The sequence below is a fragment of the Scardinius erythrophthalmus genome, assembly GCF_964197995.2.
Source record: "Scardinius erythrophthalmus genome assembly, chromosome: 13".
NCBI lineage: Eukaryota > Metazoa > Chordata > Actinopteri > Cypriniformes > Leuciscidae > Scardinius > Scardinius erythrophthalmus.
This window is the reverse complement of record NC_138233.1, coordinates 10,536,200-10,549,656: the sequence shown is the minus strand read 5'-3', so window position 1 is coordinate 10,549,656 and position 13,457 is coordinate 10,536,200. Positions and strand designations below refer to the sequence as shown.

Below are 13,457 nucleotides of genomic sequence, written 5' to 3'. Positions count from 1 at the left end.
CTTACATTTGAAGGGAATAATTTCTAATATATATAATATTTTAATGTCAATAAAAAATATTAATCTAGATAAAATCCGTGCAGAGTGGACAAAAGATTTGGCAGTGGATATTTCAGAGGAAACCTGGAATAATGCATTATCTAGAGTGAATGGAACAACCTCCTGTACACGCTTGGGTTTAATCCAGTTCAAGGTCCTCCACAGACTTCATTACAGCAAGGTTAGGCTGTCTAAGATATACGCAAATGTGGCTGATACATGTGAGCGTTGTCGCTCTGCTAAAGCAGACCTTGCTCATATGTTTTGGACTTGTCCCAGTCTGCTGGCTTACTGGACAGCTATATTTAAAATTTTGTCTGAGGCATATGATAAGGATATCAGGCCTAGTTTTGAGATGGCTGTCTTTGGAGTACCTGAACAAGATGCGGTCATGTCCAAAAAGTGTCAGGACGCATGTGCTTTTGCATGTCTTTTGGCTCGTAGAAGAATATTACTTGATTGGAAGTCAAGTAAACCACCCTTAGTTTCACTATGGCTTAGTGATGTGATGCTGTTTTTGAAACTGGAGAAAATTAAATATTCTCTTAGAGGATCCACCAAACGTTTTTATTCAGTATGGTCCCCAATAATTTCTTATTTTGAAAAGGATGAAACTCTCCCCCCAAACTAAAACTAATTATTATTAAAAGGCTTGTGCACATTGGGTTGGTTGACGTAATCCGACACAGTTGGCTGACAATGTTGTCAATTATTTTCTCACTGTTTATAATATTAGAACTTTGAAATGTTTTTTTTTTTTTTTTTTTTTTTTTTTTTTTACATCGTTTATATATTGTATTTTATTTTATTTTTATTTTTTTATTTATTTTTTATTATTATTATTTTTATTATTATTATTTTATTTATTTATTTATTTATTTATTTTTTTTCTCTCTCTCTGTTCAGTGGGTGGGTTGTGGGAAAGGGAAAAAATGTAAAAACAAGGAGTATTGTTAAACTCTTTATGTATGTGATACTTCAATTTGTTCTTCCTTCAATAAAAAAAATTATAAAAAAAAAAGAATATATACAAATATAATTTACGTCTTTTAGTTTGTCAAGAGATGTAAAGCATTGTTTTTTGAAGAGTGCATGTGCATACTTGCTCTAGTACCTATGGTTGAATCTGGTAAAAAATTCAAATTAAAAAATTAAAGCTAAATTTAGAATGACCACTGTTACTTTCTGAGTCCATGGCCCCAAAAAGTTAAGTTTGAGTTTGGTTTACATGAAGTTGGCAATCTATGATGAACTGTACATCAATAAATCACAACAATCTCGTGCTATGGGCACTGCCATAGATACAGGCAGTGGAAGGTATTTTACGTATGCCATTTGCTTCTGATTTTCGAATGTGGAAGTGTGATAAAAGCACGATATGTTATATCAATTATCTTTAATGTGGATAAAGGCATATTACACGTCACTGTACAACATATGGCCTTGTTACGAGAAAATATGTTGTTTTAACAAGAAAAATATGGCATTTTAACAACATAACATCGTTATTATGAGAAAATACGTTGTTTTAATGACATAACATCGTTATTACAAGAAAATATGTCGTTAAAAATACATATGGCAGCAATGCGCCTCCGTAAAACTGCACAACTGTATTCTGGCAGATGTTGCTGCAGTGAAGCGCACGACGCAGGAGAATATGACAAAAACAGTCTTTTAATCCAATAATCCAAAACAATAACACTCATGGGGAAATAGCAACAACTAAAACTCAGACAACCATGAACAGAAAGAACTCAAGGCTTAAATACACACAGGGATAATTAAAGTAACCAGAAACTCAATTCGAAAACATGGAGACAGACAAGCAAAGGGAACATGGGCAAACAGCAACACAACTTAAAATTAAACTAAACCTAAACAGATTATACATGTTACATGTTCAAAATTGATAATAAAGAGATGTTTCTTGAGCATCAAAACACTGATTCATTCAGAAACAAAGCAACTGGCTAAGTGAGTGATTGAATCATTCACTTGAAACACGAATTAATTTAAGAACGATAAACCACACTGTTTCTCAAAGACGCTCGACAGTTCTGTTGTGAATTCGTTTATATTCATTGGCGGAGCAAAAACAAAGATACGGGCAATAATGTGTTTAAAATTAAATTAAATTGAATCTGTTCTGTTAAAGAAATGCTATCACGCAATATCACAGGAACTGTTGGTTAGCATATATAAAAAGGAAATCTAAATTTACATCCAGTACGCAAAATACACAGGTTGATCTAACAAACTGCAGCAATTACCACTTGATTCATGCATCTAAAACAAGAAAGAAAATTAGGAAATGTGATCTGAAGCAGGACCAAAGCCATGTGGAGGTGTCAAATCCCGCACGTGCGTTAATGTAGTGAAGATTAGCTTGCGAGGAGGCTTTGTGGAGGTCACTCTGAGAGTGTTAAATCGTATTAGCCCTAATGCTGTGAAGTGCCCTGAACAGACCTGAACTGTTCAGGTTTGTTTTAACAGACCGAATCCATGTCCGCCACCTGCTGAGTGCTGTCAATACTGACCCAAAGCACTTTTTCAAACAACTATTAGTGCAACGAGAGATTCAGATTTTCCATTACTCGACTGCAACATGCAACTTTAAGAGCACTTGTCTGCGTTTTTGGCCAGTCGCTATGGCAACTGAATGGAAACTTCACACCTACCTTTAAAAACTTTCAGTAAATATAGCCGGGATGTGCTTCGCCTGTTAACACCTACAAGTATTTAATGCATGATACACTGCTTTTAAATTATGCAGCAGGGTTGATTAGCATTCAAAGGGGGTGCGGAAAAGAAGTATCTGCAAATATATTACAGCAATCTAGCTTGTGTAATTAATTGGACTAATAAATGCAAAATGTCCCTGCTTGCAATCACATTAAAATTAATCCAATGTAGGTCAGGGTTGCTTGCCACACTTTTTCACCAATAAACTTCCATGACTTTTCTAGTAGTTTGTGATTAATAAATAAGGATTTTAATGTTATAAAGATAACAAAGAGCATTTTATGAAATATTTAGAATATTTTCATGTCTTATAACCGAGTACCACTAGAAATATTTAGTACAGAACTTTTCTTAAGATATTAGGCTATTATTATTATTATAATTATCCATGAGTTTTCCAGGACTGGAAATCACTTTTATATTTTCAGATTTTCCATATGTCCAGTGTGTCATATTTCATAAGCAGGCCGAGACTCGTTTTACTGATGTTTATTTATTTCTTTTCTTTTTTGGCATTGCTTGGCATTTTCTACACTTATTTTTAGGCAAAATAACATGATAACAAAGTATTTATTAAATTCAATTCTGCCTGCACATAATCCATGTAGGCCTAGTAAGCATAACAACAATGCTATGCTTCTGAAATCAGCCTTCATCTTTACAGGTACCAACAAACATTTCAAAATGAACAACTATATCTACAGTCCAGGCGGTGTCGTAATAGGTCAGTGGTGAGGAGGGGCACCAGTTGTATTGTTTAACCAGCTCTTTTTCTGTTTACTTTTCTCATTGAGCTCATGTGAGCCACCCCTGCTCTCTTTCTTTCTATCTGACCCTTTTCAGTGGGATTCATGCTCCCTGAGCCGAATTGTACATTCTTTACGAGAAGTAAGTTAGATAAGTGGGTAAAAAAACGGACATTCCTCACATTTCTGTGGAGGTAATAATTAATATGGGTTTTATGGCTGACTGGGATGTTGAGATACCACAGTATGAGGTAAAGCTTTGGAAAAACATTTTGGATTATATTAAATGACACATCCATCTGGTTTAAGACTGAATTGACTGACAAAACTGCATTGGATTTCTTAGAAATGAACACTTTATGTATTTTTTACTATGTCCGAGATTCGCTGTACAATCAGTTCCTTGTTTCGCTCAAGGTCATGACATCATCTTGGATTATTTTTAAAGGAATGCTATGGGTTAAAATACAAGCTAAAATATTAAGCTTTATTGAAAAGATCTGTGACATCCTGTCAATAACCTCAGTAAACCATTTAAACTCCCGCAGTATGTAAAAGCAAGATTTAGAAAACAGTTATTTTAAATTGTAATAATATTTCAAAATATTAGTTTTTTTTTATCAAATAAATGCAGCCTTGGTGAGCATGAGACTTTCAAAAACATAAAAAAAATCGTATCAACCCATATCAAGTTTTAATATTAATACATCATATCCATATTATCTTTATTAATATATGTAAAACAATTATGGGTCTCTAGTTATAAATCTGATTCTGATTTACAGTAATGAACATACAATGGAAGTCTATGGGGCAAGGCATTACAAACATAAAATAAAAAATGAGGAGCTTGTTTTTTTTTCAATTATACAAATTACTCATATGAAAATGTGATTTTGTCCAAATTGACAGATGGGACAGTTCAAGGCAGATGAACTGTTATATGGGACCAATGTAATTTGTAAACTTTTTTGGTAGCCTTCTATGTGAAAGTTAGACTATTATTGAGTGAATTAACATGTTAACATGTATTATGTTTAAGTATTGCTTCCAAGCAGTGCTAATTGTAGCATTTATCCCAGTGTCTCGCCCCATAGACTGCCATTGTAAGTGCATTAATGTCAACATGATTTTTGTTTTGTTTTTAGAACTGAAGGATGAGAATGAGAATTATTTTATTTCATGCCATAACTTAATTTAATTTGTATGTAGCCTTTAATTATGACTTTACACATCTATCACACCATGAGGTGGAAGAATTAAACCCTGTCAGTGGTCTCTAAACACAAAGCATGGATCGTAACAATGCCACGCTTGCGCAATAGTTTTTAGAATTACAATTTTTCCCCTGCAGGGAACGAGAATGTAACTTGTACTGGCAAAAAAGCAACAACAATGCAAATCCTGTTTTTTCATTTGATGTCAGTATTAAAGAAATTGGTGCATTGCATTTCAATTGCAAATAAGCTTCCCAAAGGCTACAAAGAGTCTCACATCACAACTTTCTTGACAGTAAACAGAATGTAAGTTAATCAACCGAACCATAATAGGTTTGTATGCTGAGAGGATCCTTTATGATGCAGAGAGCCTTCTGTGAGGCAGAGAGAGTTGAATGTCACAGCGAGGCAGTGTTTGGAGACAAACAACCTCTCCGGTTCTTATTTAATGATGGTACAAACACTATAAAGAGAAGTTTTTTTTTATATATATATATACAATAAAATAAGGCTACATAAAATAAAATGCAAAACAAGATGTTCACCTGAGGACTGCTTTCTGCCGTAGCTCTATTTTCTTCCAGTCAATGCACATATATTTGATTTCCTCCTAATGCCGTTGAGGAGAGCTCCAAATTACCCATCAGCAGTTAAACATCTCTTCCTTCACTCCCACGGACCTGCTGCCAGACTAGGGCCAGGAAAACCACTGGGAATGTCTCTGGTTACTCTCTCCTGCCACCGCTACACGGATCACCCCTCTCTCCCTTTTGTAAAGAAAGCACGCCTTTCTATGGTGCCGGTGTGGAAGAACCTGTTCTCCTTGTTCTGTGACTAATGTGAAGGACACTACTTGTGCTATGGACAGCGATATTGAATGCTGCTAATGCGGAACCAACTAGAATACAGAAAGTGCTTTAGACCAAAGAATAGAACATTGTTTGTGATGGAAAAGTTCAGAGGATCACTGCAAAACCTGGTGACTCGTGGGAAACACATTGTGTTGTCATCTTGCAATGTGTCTAAACAATAGGCTTTGCGCACTACACCATGCAGGCAGCCTTGGAAAGCTCTCCACAGCGTCAAATTACATCATGCTGGTGGGAGACACTTGAATAAAATGGGGGGCTTGTTCTACATGAGAATGTTGTGGGGCAAATGAATCAGTTTCTTGTGGTATCCACGTGACTGACTAGAGACCCATTCATTTGAATTTATATATAGTTCTGTACCAGTACCTGTTATGTATTAATATATATTTAGCGAATACTAAACTGAGCTCTCTTTCAGGTCTTATTGCACTTGAGCGGACAAATTCACACAAAATAGTCAAAAATAGCGAGTGGGTTCACAGATGTCTGGGGGGACAACCCATTTTTCCCTAGAGGAATATATTGACTTCGCCCTTTTGTTTTCGGCTAGTCATTTACTGTAGGCTTTGCGGACGAGGAGCCCCGCAATCCCACAGTATCCTCCAAGCCTGAGCCTCTTCATGTCATGCCTACCGAGCCAGAGACTGTTCACGTCATGCCTGCCGTGCGTGTGTCTTCGGACAAAGTGGCCGCCGCACCTGAGTCTTCGGACAAGATGGCCGCCGCACCTGAGTCAGCTCCGGAAGATACAGCACTCATCATAGTCACCACGGCTATTTTGATTGTGTGGGCAGCACACACATCGGCTGCAGCACGTGAGCCCTGTTCGCCCCGCCATCTCTCCCCCAAGACTGCCCTCCTGGACTTTATAATGTTTTGTTTCATGTTGGGCGTCGGGAGCCGCCCATATAGGGATATGTCACGATTTTTTTTTTTTTTCATGTTCCTGTTTCATGTGATCCAGCCATGTGTTCTGTGTTGTCATTGGTTCATTGCTCACAGGGGTCCCTTGTCTTGTCATTTGTCCTTGTGTATTTAAGCCCTCATGTTTACCATTTGTCATTGTCAAGTATTGTTTCGTGTAACCTCTGTTGGTAAGCGTCATGTTTATGTTTTGGGTTCATGCAATGTCATGCCTTTGTTTTCTGTTAAATCACGTTTTTGTAAAAAAAAGCTCGCCTTCAGTGGACTATATTACAGTATCCAGGTAAACATAGTCGGTTATGTCTAAGTGAATGTAAACAGTGGAAAACGTGCATGTGTATCAGTATATTAGATCTGTGCATTTGCTCTTAAAGTGACAGCAGCCTAATATTGCTGCTGTCTGTTTTTAATGTAAATCAAACATCTGTTTTTAAGAAAAATCACTCACTGCTTTTGACTGAATGACTTTTGTAACTTTAATAAGGATTCATTAATAATGATGTTTAATTTATACAGTGAAGACAGTGTTATTTTACATTTGCTTAATATATTAGATTTCTGTACCTGAAAATTACTGTTAGACTATATATATATATATATATATATATATATATATATATATATATATATATATATAACATACATTCTTATATATGTTCGTCATTATTCAAATGAAAAACTATTTGGTATTGGTGGATACATTATCAGTCGATCTCATAAGGGAGTTTGTTACAGGTCTCAGAAAGGGCAAATCTCACCTCTAGAATGCCTCAGCTGATTTTTATGATACACTTTAAACAAAGTACAGTACGTCACTCTTGGCCAAGAATCAACTAGACAAACATGTTCTTTCTGGGAGGGAGATTTTTGGAAAGGCCATGTTTACATGAGGGTTAATTCACTGGCATGCTGGCTGAGAGATCAAACATAAAAATAAATAGCTACTGAAGGACGAAGCAGACTTTATCATGAGTAAACACTACTGTGCCCCAGTCATGTTTCTTAAATACAGTGTTGCATATGCTCTCCCCTCCAGGCTTGTCAGTCTAGAAGATTCCATAAATTGAACCATTGCCAGGGCTGGCAGGAGAAGACCTTCCCGAGATGACAGAAGAAGGAGGAGTACCAAATGAAAACGAAGAAAGAGAGCACAGGGAGGATGAGGATGTGTAGTGTGGTAAGGTAGACAAGTCTAAGCCTGCTCTCAGTTATCTATCTGACTCCTGATGAGAGACAACTGAGCCAGACCTGTTTCCTCAGCCTCAGCCCATCATCAAACCAAAATTTTGTGTTCCTTAGAAGAAATGTAACCTCGAATAGATATGAAAAGCTAGCTTAATTGCTTAGAAAAGTCATAGCACCTCTTTCATCAGCAAATATGAGTAATTTTAAACCTACCTAAACCTAAACCTACAAACCAAGTGGAAAAACAAACAGACTCCAAACCCAAACAAACACTATACTTTTTCTATACTAGATGCATGTTCAGAAACTACAAACTTCTTCAAAACTACACAACATTTCTAGAGAGCAGCCATTAGACAGCTATAAAAAGAAACAATAAGTACAGGAGTTTGACTCCTCAGCCCAACATACCTTCAGACAAAAACGGCAAACTGATTTCCAGGTAGTTTTGAATTACAACCGGTTTAATGCTATGAAAAATATTTGAGTGATGGAAACAAAGTGCTGTAATCGATATTACCCTGACATGGTTTCTGTTGTTTATGATTTGCATGAGATTTGATGAGGAGGAAATGAAACCATATCAACTAAGTTTCACACAAATTATTATTTACTTCCTCATTAGTGCAGAAATTTCATCCAAAATAACATGTAGTACTCTAATTGCAGCTTAAAGTCCACCTGGAGTAACCTGGGGTTAAATGTTTTGCACACAAGTAAAATGGAACTAAATCATTTATTTGATATATTTATATATACTTCTCCCTACCACACCAAAAAAGACACAATATCATGTATTCGATGGCATTAAAGTACATACATTTTCCTTATTTGGATAGGAAAATATGATTGAAATTGAAACTGCGAAATTATTGCGGTTATCTAAAATAATCGTGTTTAGATTGACATAATTAGGTAGGCTAATAGCTGACAACCATCAGACTACTGATTAATCAATAATCGTGACAGGCCTTGTTGTATTTTTTTATTAATTGTTATATAGGTTGCAAAATTAAGCCAAATCAAATTCTTATTGCGAATAAAACTGATCCTTTGTGTTAGCAACCTAAAGGACTATTAGCCTACATAATTATGTCAATACAACAGCCACAAAAAACTACTACTGCATTCTTCTTTCTCAGTACACAATAGACCCCACATACAAATGTTCTTAACTGAAACCTGATATAAACATTGGCTGTCAAGACTATTTTACACTGTTCTTTTTGCCATCAAACTTTAACAAAACCTCTAAGCAAAAAAGGTTCACAATGGCAGTGAAGGTGAAACTAACCATTTTTCTAAGCGGTAGATCGCTGGATAGACATGATAGTGCCAATGAAATGTTTCGCACTGTCAGTGAAACCAAAAGATTGTTGTGGAACCACTTTACAAGAGCACAATCAGCACTTGGTTTGTTTATGATATCAAAAGAATCAGCACAAAGCTACAGTGTGTGCTTAAAGGCGAACATAGTCCAGATGACTTTTGGCCAAGCAGGATACATTACTAAAATAGAGTACATTTTAATGACGTCCTCATCATTTTGCATCAGAGGTAATATGGTGCAGGATCAGAGTTTCTATTTGTTCTCCAAAGCCACAAATCTTTAATTACAACGGCAGACGCTTCTCTCAAGGGATAAAAGGATCTAAAGGCAAAAGGAGAATCTCAGTGGTAAGTGTGAGCGTGTGTGATGTTGTCCTGAGAAAGAAAGCTGACTAATCCGACTTTCTACGCAGTGTCAGATGAGCCACCGGGGCAGGCCAGCAAGCAGAGGTGAAGAGAAGGAAAAAATCACCAGGGTGATTACAACCTTGATTAGCTCATTTTCCATGGGTTCAGCTATGCTACCCACTGTCCTCACCAAAGTCCTGTGGCTGGAGGTATCTACAGAATGTAGTTATGAGTAACCTGAAACACCCTGTTAGGGAAGCAACTTTGAAACGGTAGCTACTCATAAAGTCTTACTAAGGACTACAAACAAAAAGTAGCTACTAGCTAACTACATTCAAGCTACTTTTTGGCACAAAAACAAGAGGGCAGAAAGAAGAAGAAGAAATCCACAAATTTTTTAAACATTCATTTGAGCGACTTGTGTAAGAGATTCAAAAATGTGGTATTTGAGGCCTTTTTATAGCAAAATATTTATGCGAAATATTGTAATATTTCAAAACACTGATGTGCTGTTTTGCTGCACTACACTACTAAAAGTAGTTTGTTACTGGATAAGTTACGGTATTCTGAAAATAGATAAACTACTGTCAACTGTTGCTACTTTTTAGTTAGTTAATTCCCAAAATGCTACTGAGGTTTACAGGTTTCAGTGACGCAAAGCAAGTATTAAGTGGCCTATAAAAAACAACAGGGCTACAGGGTAGAAGCATAAAAAGGTGAAGTGATGGCATGCTAATGAACGGTTTAGCTGCTGAGCCAAAGCCCTGCAGGACCAGCAAGGTGTAGTTTCTGATACTGTTGAATGACGCCTTCCTCGCTGCACACCTGCTCTCTTAATGTTTACGACAAATTAGTAGAGTCATGCCTTAAAGCACATAACATTACAATAATAATGAACATCAACAACGTACAGAGCTACCACCTGACTGCTGCAGATTCATTTCGAATCATTATAGAGCCAGAATCATTCAGTGAATTGTGTTATTTCTGCGCCACTAGTGTCATCCAGAAGAATTGCAAAAAAAAAAAAAAGAAGACTTTTTAAACATGTTTCAAACACTCCTCTTGGCTTTTTTGTTTTGTTTATTTGTCAGACAAATAGTTCCACCCCAAATTCACACCATTGTTTGAGCCAATGTTATTATGTCTTGCCCAGAATAGCAGAGCAATTACTTAACAATGATAAATTCAGCAGTGCTGGTCAAGGATGGCATGACAGTTTGTGCCAGATTCTTTGCCAGGACATGAGCTTCTGCGTCTCATTTGACAGCTGTCATGCATGTTTGCTGCAAAATCAGAACAGCTGAAACCCCTAAAAATAAATACCTATAGTGGCTTCTTTAGGTTGCTCTGTTTGCATATGCACTGAGAACATTCAGTGAATTGCACAAGAAGCAATCCATTGACAGCCGTCCAACCGCCTTGTCTAAAAGCCACCCTAAGTGCAGTTTTATGTTGTTAGACACCCCGTTTGTACATTCTGCAACTGAAAGGAGATTTGAGACCCGCGGAGGAGCTTCACGCCCTCTGACCAGCTCCACTTGAGAGCCACTCCCACAATGGGCAGTGACTCCATAGGTCAGGGGTCCTATTATGGCCCCTGGTTTCCAAGGTTACTGACTAGCAGAGAAGAACCTTTTGTCCCTAAATTCAGGGCATCAAAAGCAGAGCTGGAGTCTAGAGAAAGGGCTCCCACCCAAACATTTCAAAACAGTCGCCCGCAAACACATCGCACACTGCAGAGTGAGTGAGATGGGGGTCCAAGTGCTACGCGACCACCAAAGCAGATGACAGGAACGGGCAGCCTGCACTCCAGCTATGCAAATTGCCTTTTTATGGTTTGTGGCAACCTATTAAGTGCTGAGAAAACTTCTTAGTGACCTTACTCTAATGGAACTGACCTGCTAGGAATGCATTGCAATTGTTTTTCAAACAAGAGCGTACCAATCTGTAAGAATCTCTGAGAAGATAACAACTTGCTACCATGACTTAAGAAATAATACTGTTATGTTTATTTTAAACAGATATATGACATGAATTGATTCATGCATTTGTTTAAAAGTAAATATATATAAAACTCTTAATATTTTCTGTTGCTGTCCAATTATGCTGTACTATTAGCCTACATGAGATGTTCTAACATAGCCTACGCATAGTAGGCTACGTGAAATTCTTTTGCAAATCTTCAGTGTAAGCCACCTGAAGACACCTGTAAACTCCGATTATATATATATACACACTCACACACATACATACTCTCTTTCTATATATAATAAAGATCAGCGATGTGCATCATTAAGCTGTGCATACAGCCTAGCCTATATGTGGCGGTCTATATAGAGACACTGCAGCAAGTGCAAACACACTCTTAAATCACAGCAGAACTCACCATAATTGCTCGCGCTCAGTCACAAGACAAATGAGACTGCCTTCTGGATCGCAAGAGATTTTTTTAGATTGCTTTAGAAGAAAACAATAGAGAGATGTTCCTCGGCGCCGATAGTGATCTGTAGAGACGCGGCGGAGATGATCTGATATCGGAGTCCTTCACAGCGTAATGTTGCGCTTCGGTTTCCCTCTCTGAGATTTAAATCCACACTGGAGAGGCTTCAGTCATTTATCACAGCGACTCTATAGCGCCACCTGGAGACTACATAAAGGAACTGCTGGATGTTTCTTTCTTTCTTTCTTTCTTTCTTTCTTTCTTTCTTTCTTTCTTTCTTTCTTTCTTTCTTTCTTTCTTTCTTTCTTTCTTTCTTTCTTTCTTTAGGCATATACCGTTCAAAAGTTTGGTGTCAGTAAGCTTTTTAATGTTTTTGAAAGAAGACTGCGTGCTTAGCAAGGCTGCATGTATTTGATCAAACATAAGCTACTGTAAAAAAAAGTACTATTACTTTTATATATAATTTATAACTGTAATTAATAACTATTTGAACATATTTTAAAATGTAATTTATTCCTGTGATGCAAAACTGAATTTTCAGCATCATTACTCCAGTCTTCAGTCACATGATCCTTCAGAAATCATTCTAGTATTTGCTTTGGTGCTCAAGAAACATTTCTTATTTTTATCAGTGTTGAAAACAGTTGTGCTGCTTAATATTTGATGAATGGAAAGTTCAGAACAGGATTTATGTGACATTGAAATGTTGTGTAACAACAATGTGAAAGTTTATGCATCCTTGCTGAATAAAAGTAGCCTATTTATTAATCTTACTGACCCCAAACCAATGGTATAAAATGTAGTAATATATAGTAATATGAAAAGGCAGACCCAGTATGGTAAAGCGTCCTTCATTATTGCTGTTTATCTGTAATTTGAAGCACAAATGAGAGCTAAGGCTGTGCTGTGTAAGAGCTGCATCAGCTTTATAAAAAGTTTATACAGATAATGCACTTCCGATGGGAATAAACAGAATAGACATGATCAAAGAGGTGTATCCTAAGCCCTGACACATCTGGTTGTTATAATTATTCACAGAACTCTTACAAAATCAGATGCATCTAGACACAGACTCATATCTGGCCCCCAGACCTTGTTATACCGAGTATGGCTGACAAGCGGCCTGTCATTACTGCTCTCTGATGACTCTATAGCCTTCGGGCACACACCTGAGTGCACACTATACTTCCTGCCCTTTAAGGATAGAAGACAGACGTCCTGAATGCTTTCATTTAAGGAACAGTAAATGAGTGAAAGGAGATCAGCTACTGGGGAATCTGGTTCGTTACGACTACCTATTTGCACAGAATATGGATTACAACACTTCCAGTCAAAAGTTTGGATTAGTTAAGATTTTTTAATGTTTTGAAAGAAACCTTTTTGAAAGGTGACCTTTTATGCTCACCAAGCACCAAGGCTGCATTTATTTGATCAAAAATACAGTAAAACCATTTAAAAGAGCTGTTTCTAGGCCTATCTTGAAATGTAATTTATTCCAGATGAGGGCAAAGCTGTATTTTCAGGATCATTACTCCAGTCTTCAGTGTCACATGATCCTTCAGAAATCATTATAATACGCTGAGGTTTAGCTTTCTAGCTTACTGAAGTT

General features: G+C 37.0%; 1 protein-coding gene across 1 annotated transcript in view; it reads right to left on the bottom strand.

Annotated features, from left to right (window-relative positions):
• n4bp3 (NEDD4 binding protein 3) overlaps nucleotides 1-11,994 on the bottom strand; it is a 34,227-nt gene extending 22,233 nt beyond the window's left edge. The window contains exon 1 of the mRNA XM_081383346.1: nucleotides 11,795-11,994. The gene's annotated coding sequence lies outside the window, so the exon portion shown is untranslated. The remainder of the gene's footprint in view (nucleotides 1-11,794) is intronic.
• Between the last annotated feature and the right edge of the window lie 1,463 nt (nucleotides 11,995-13,457).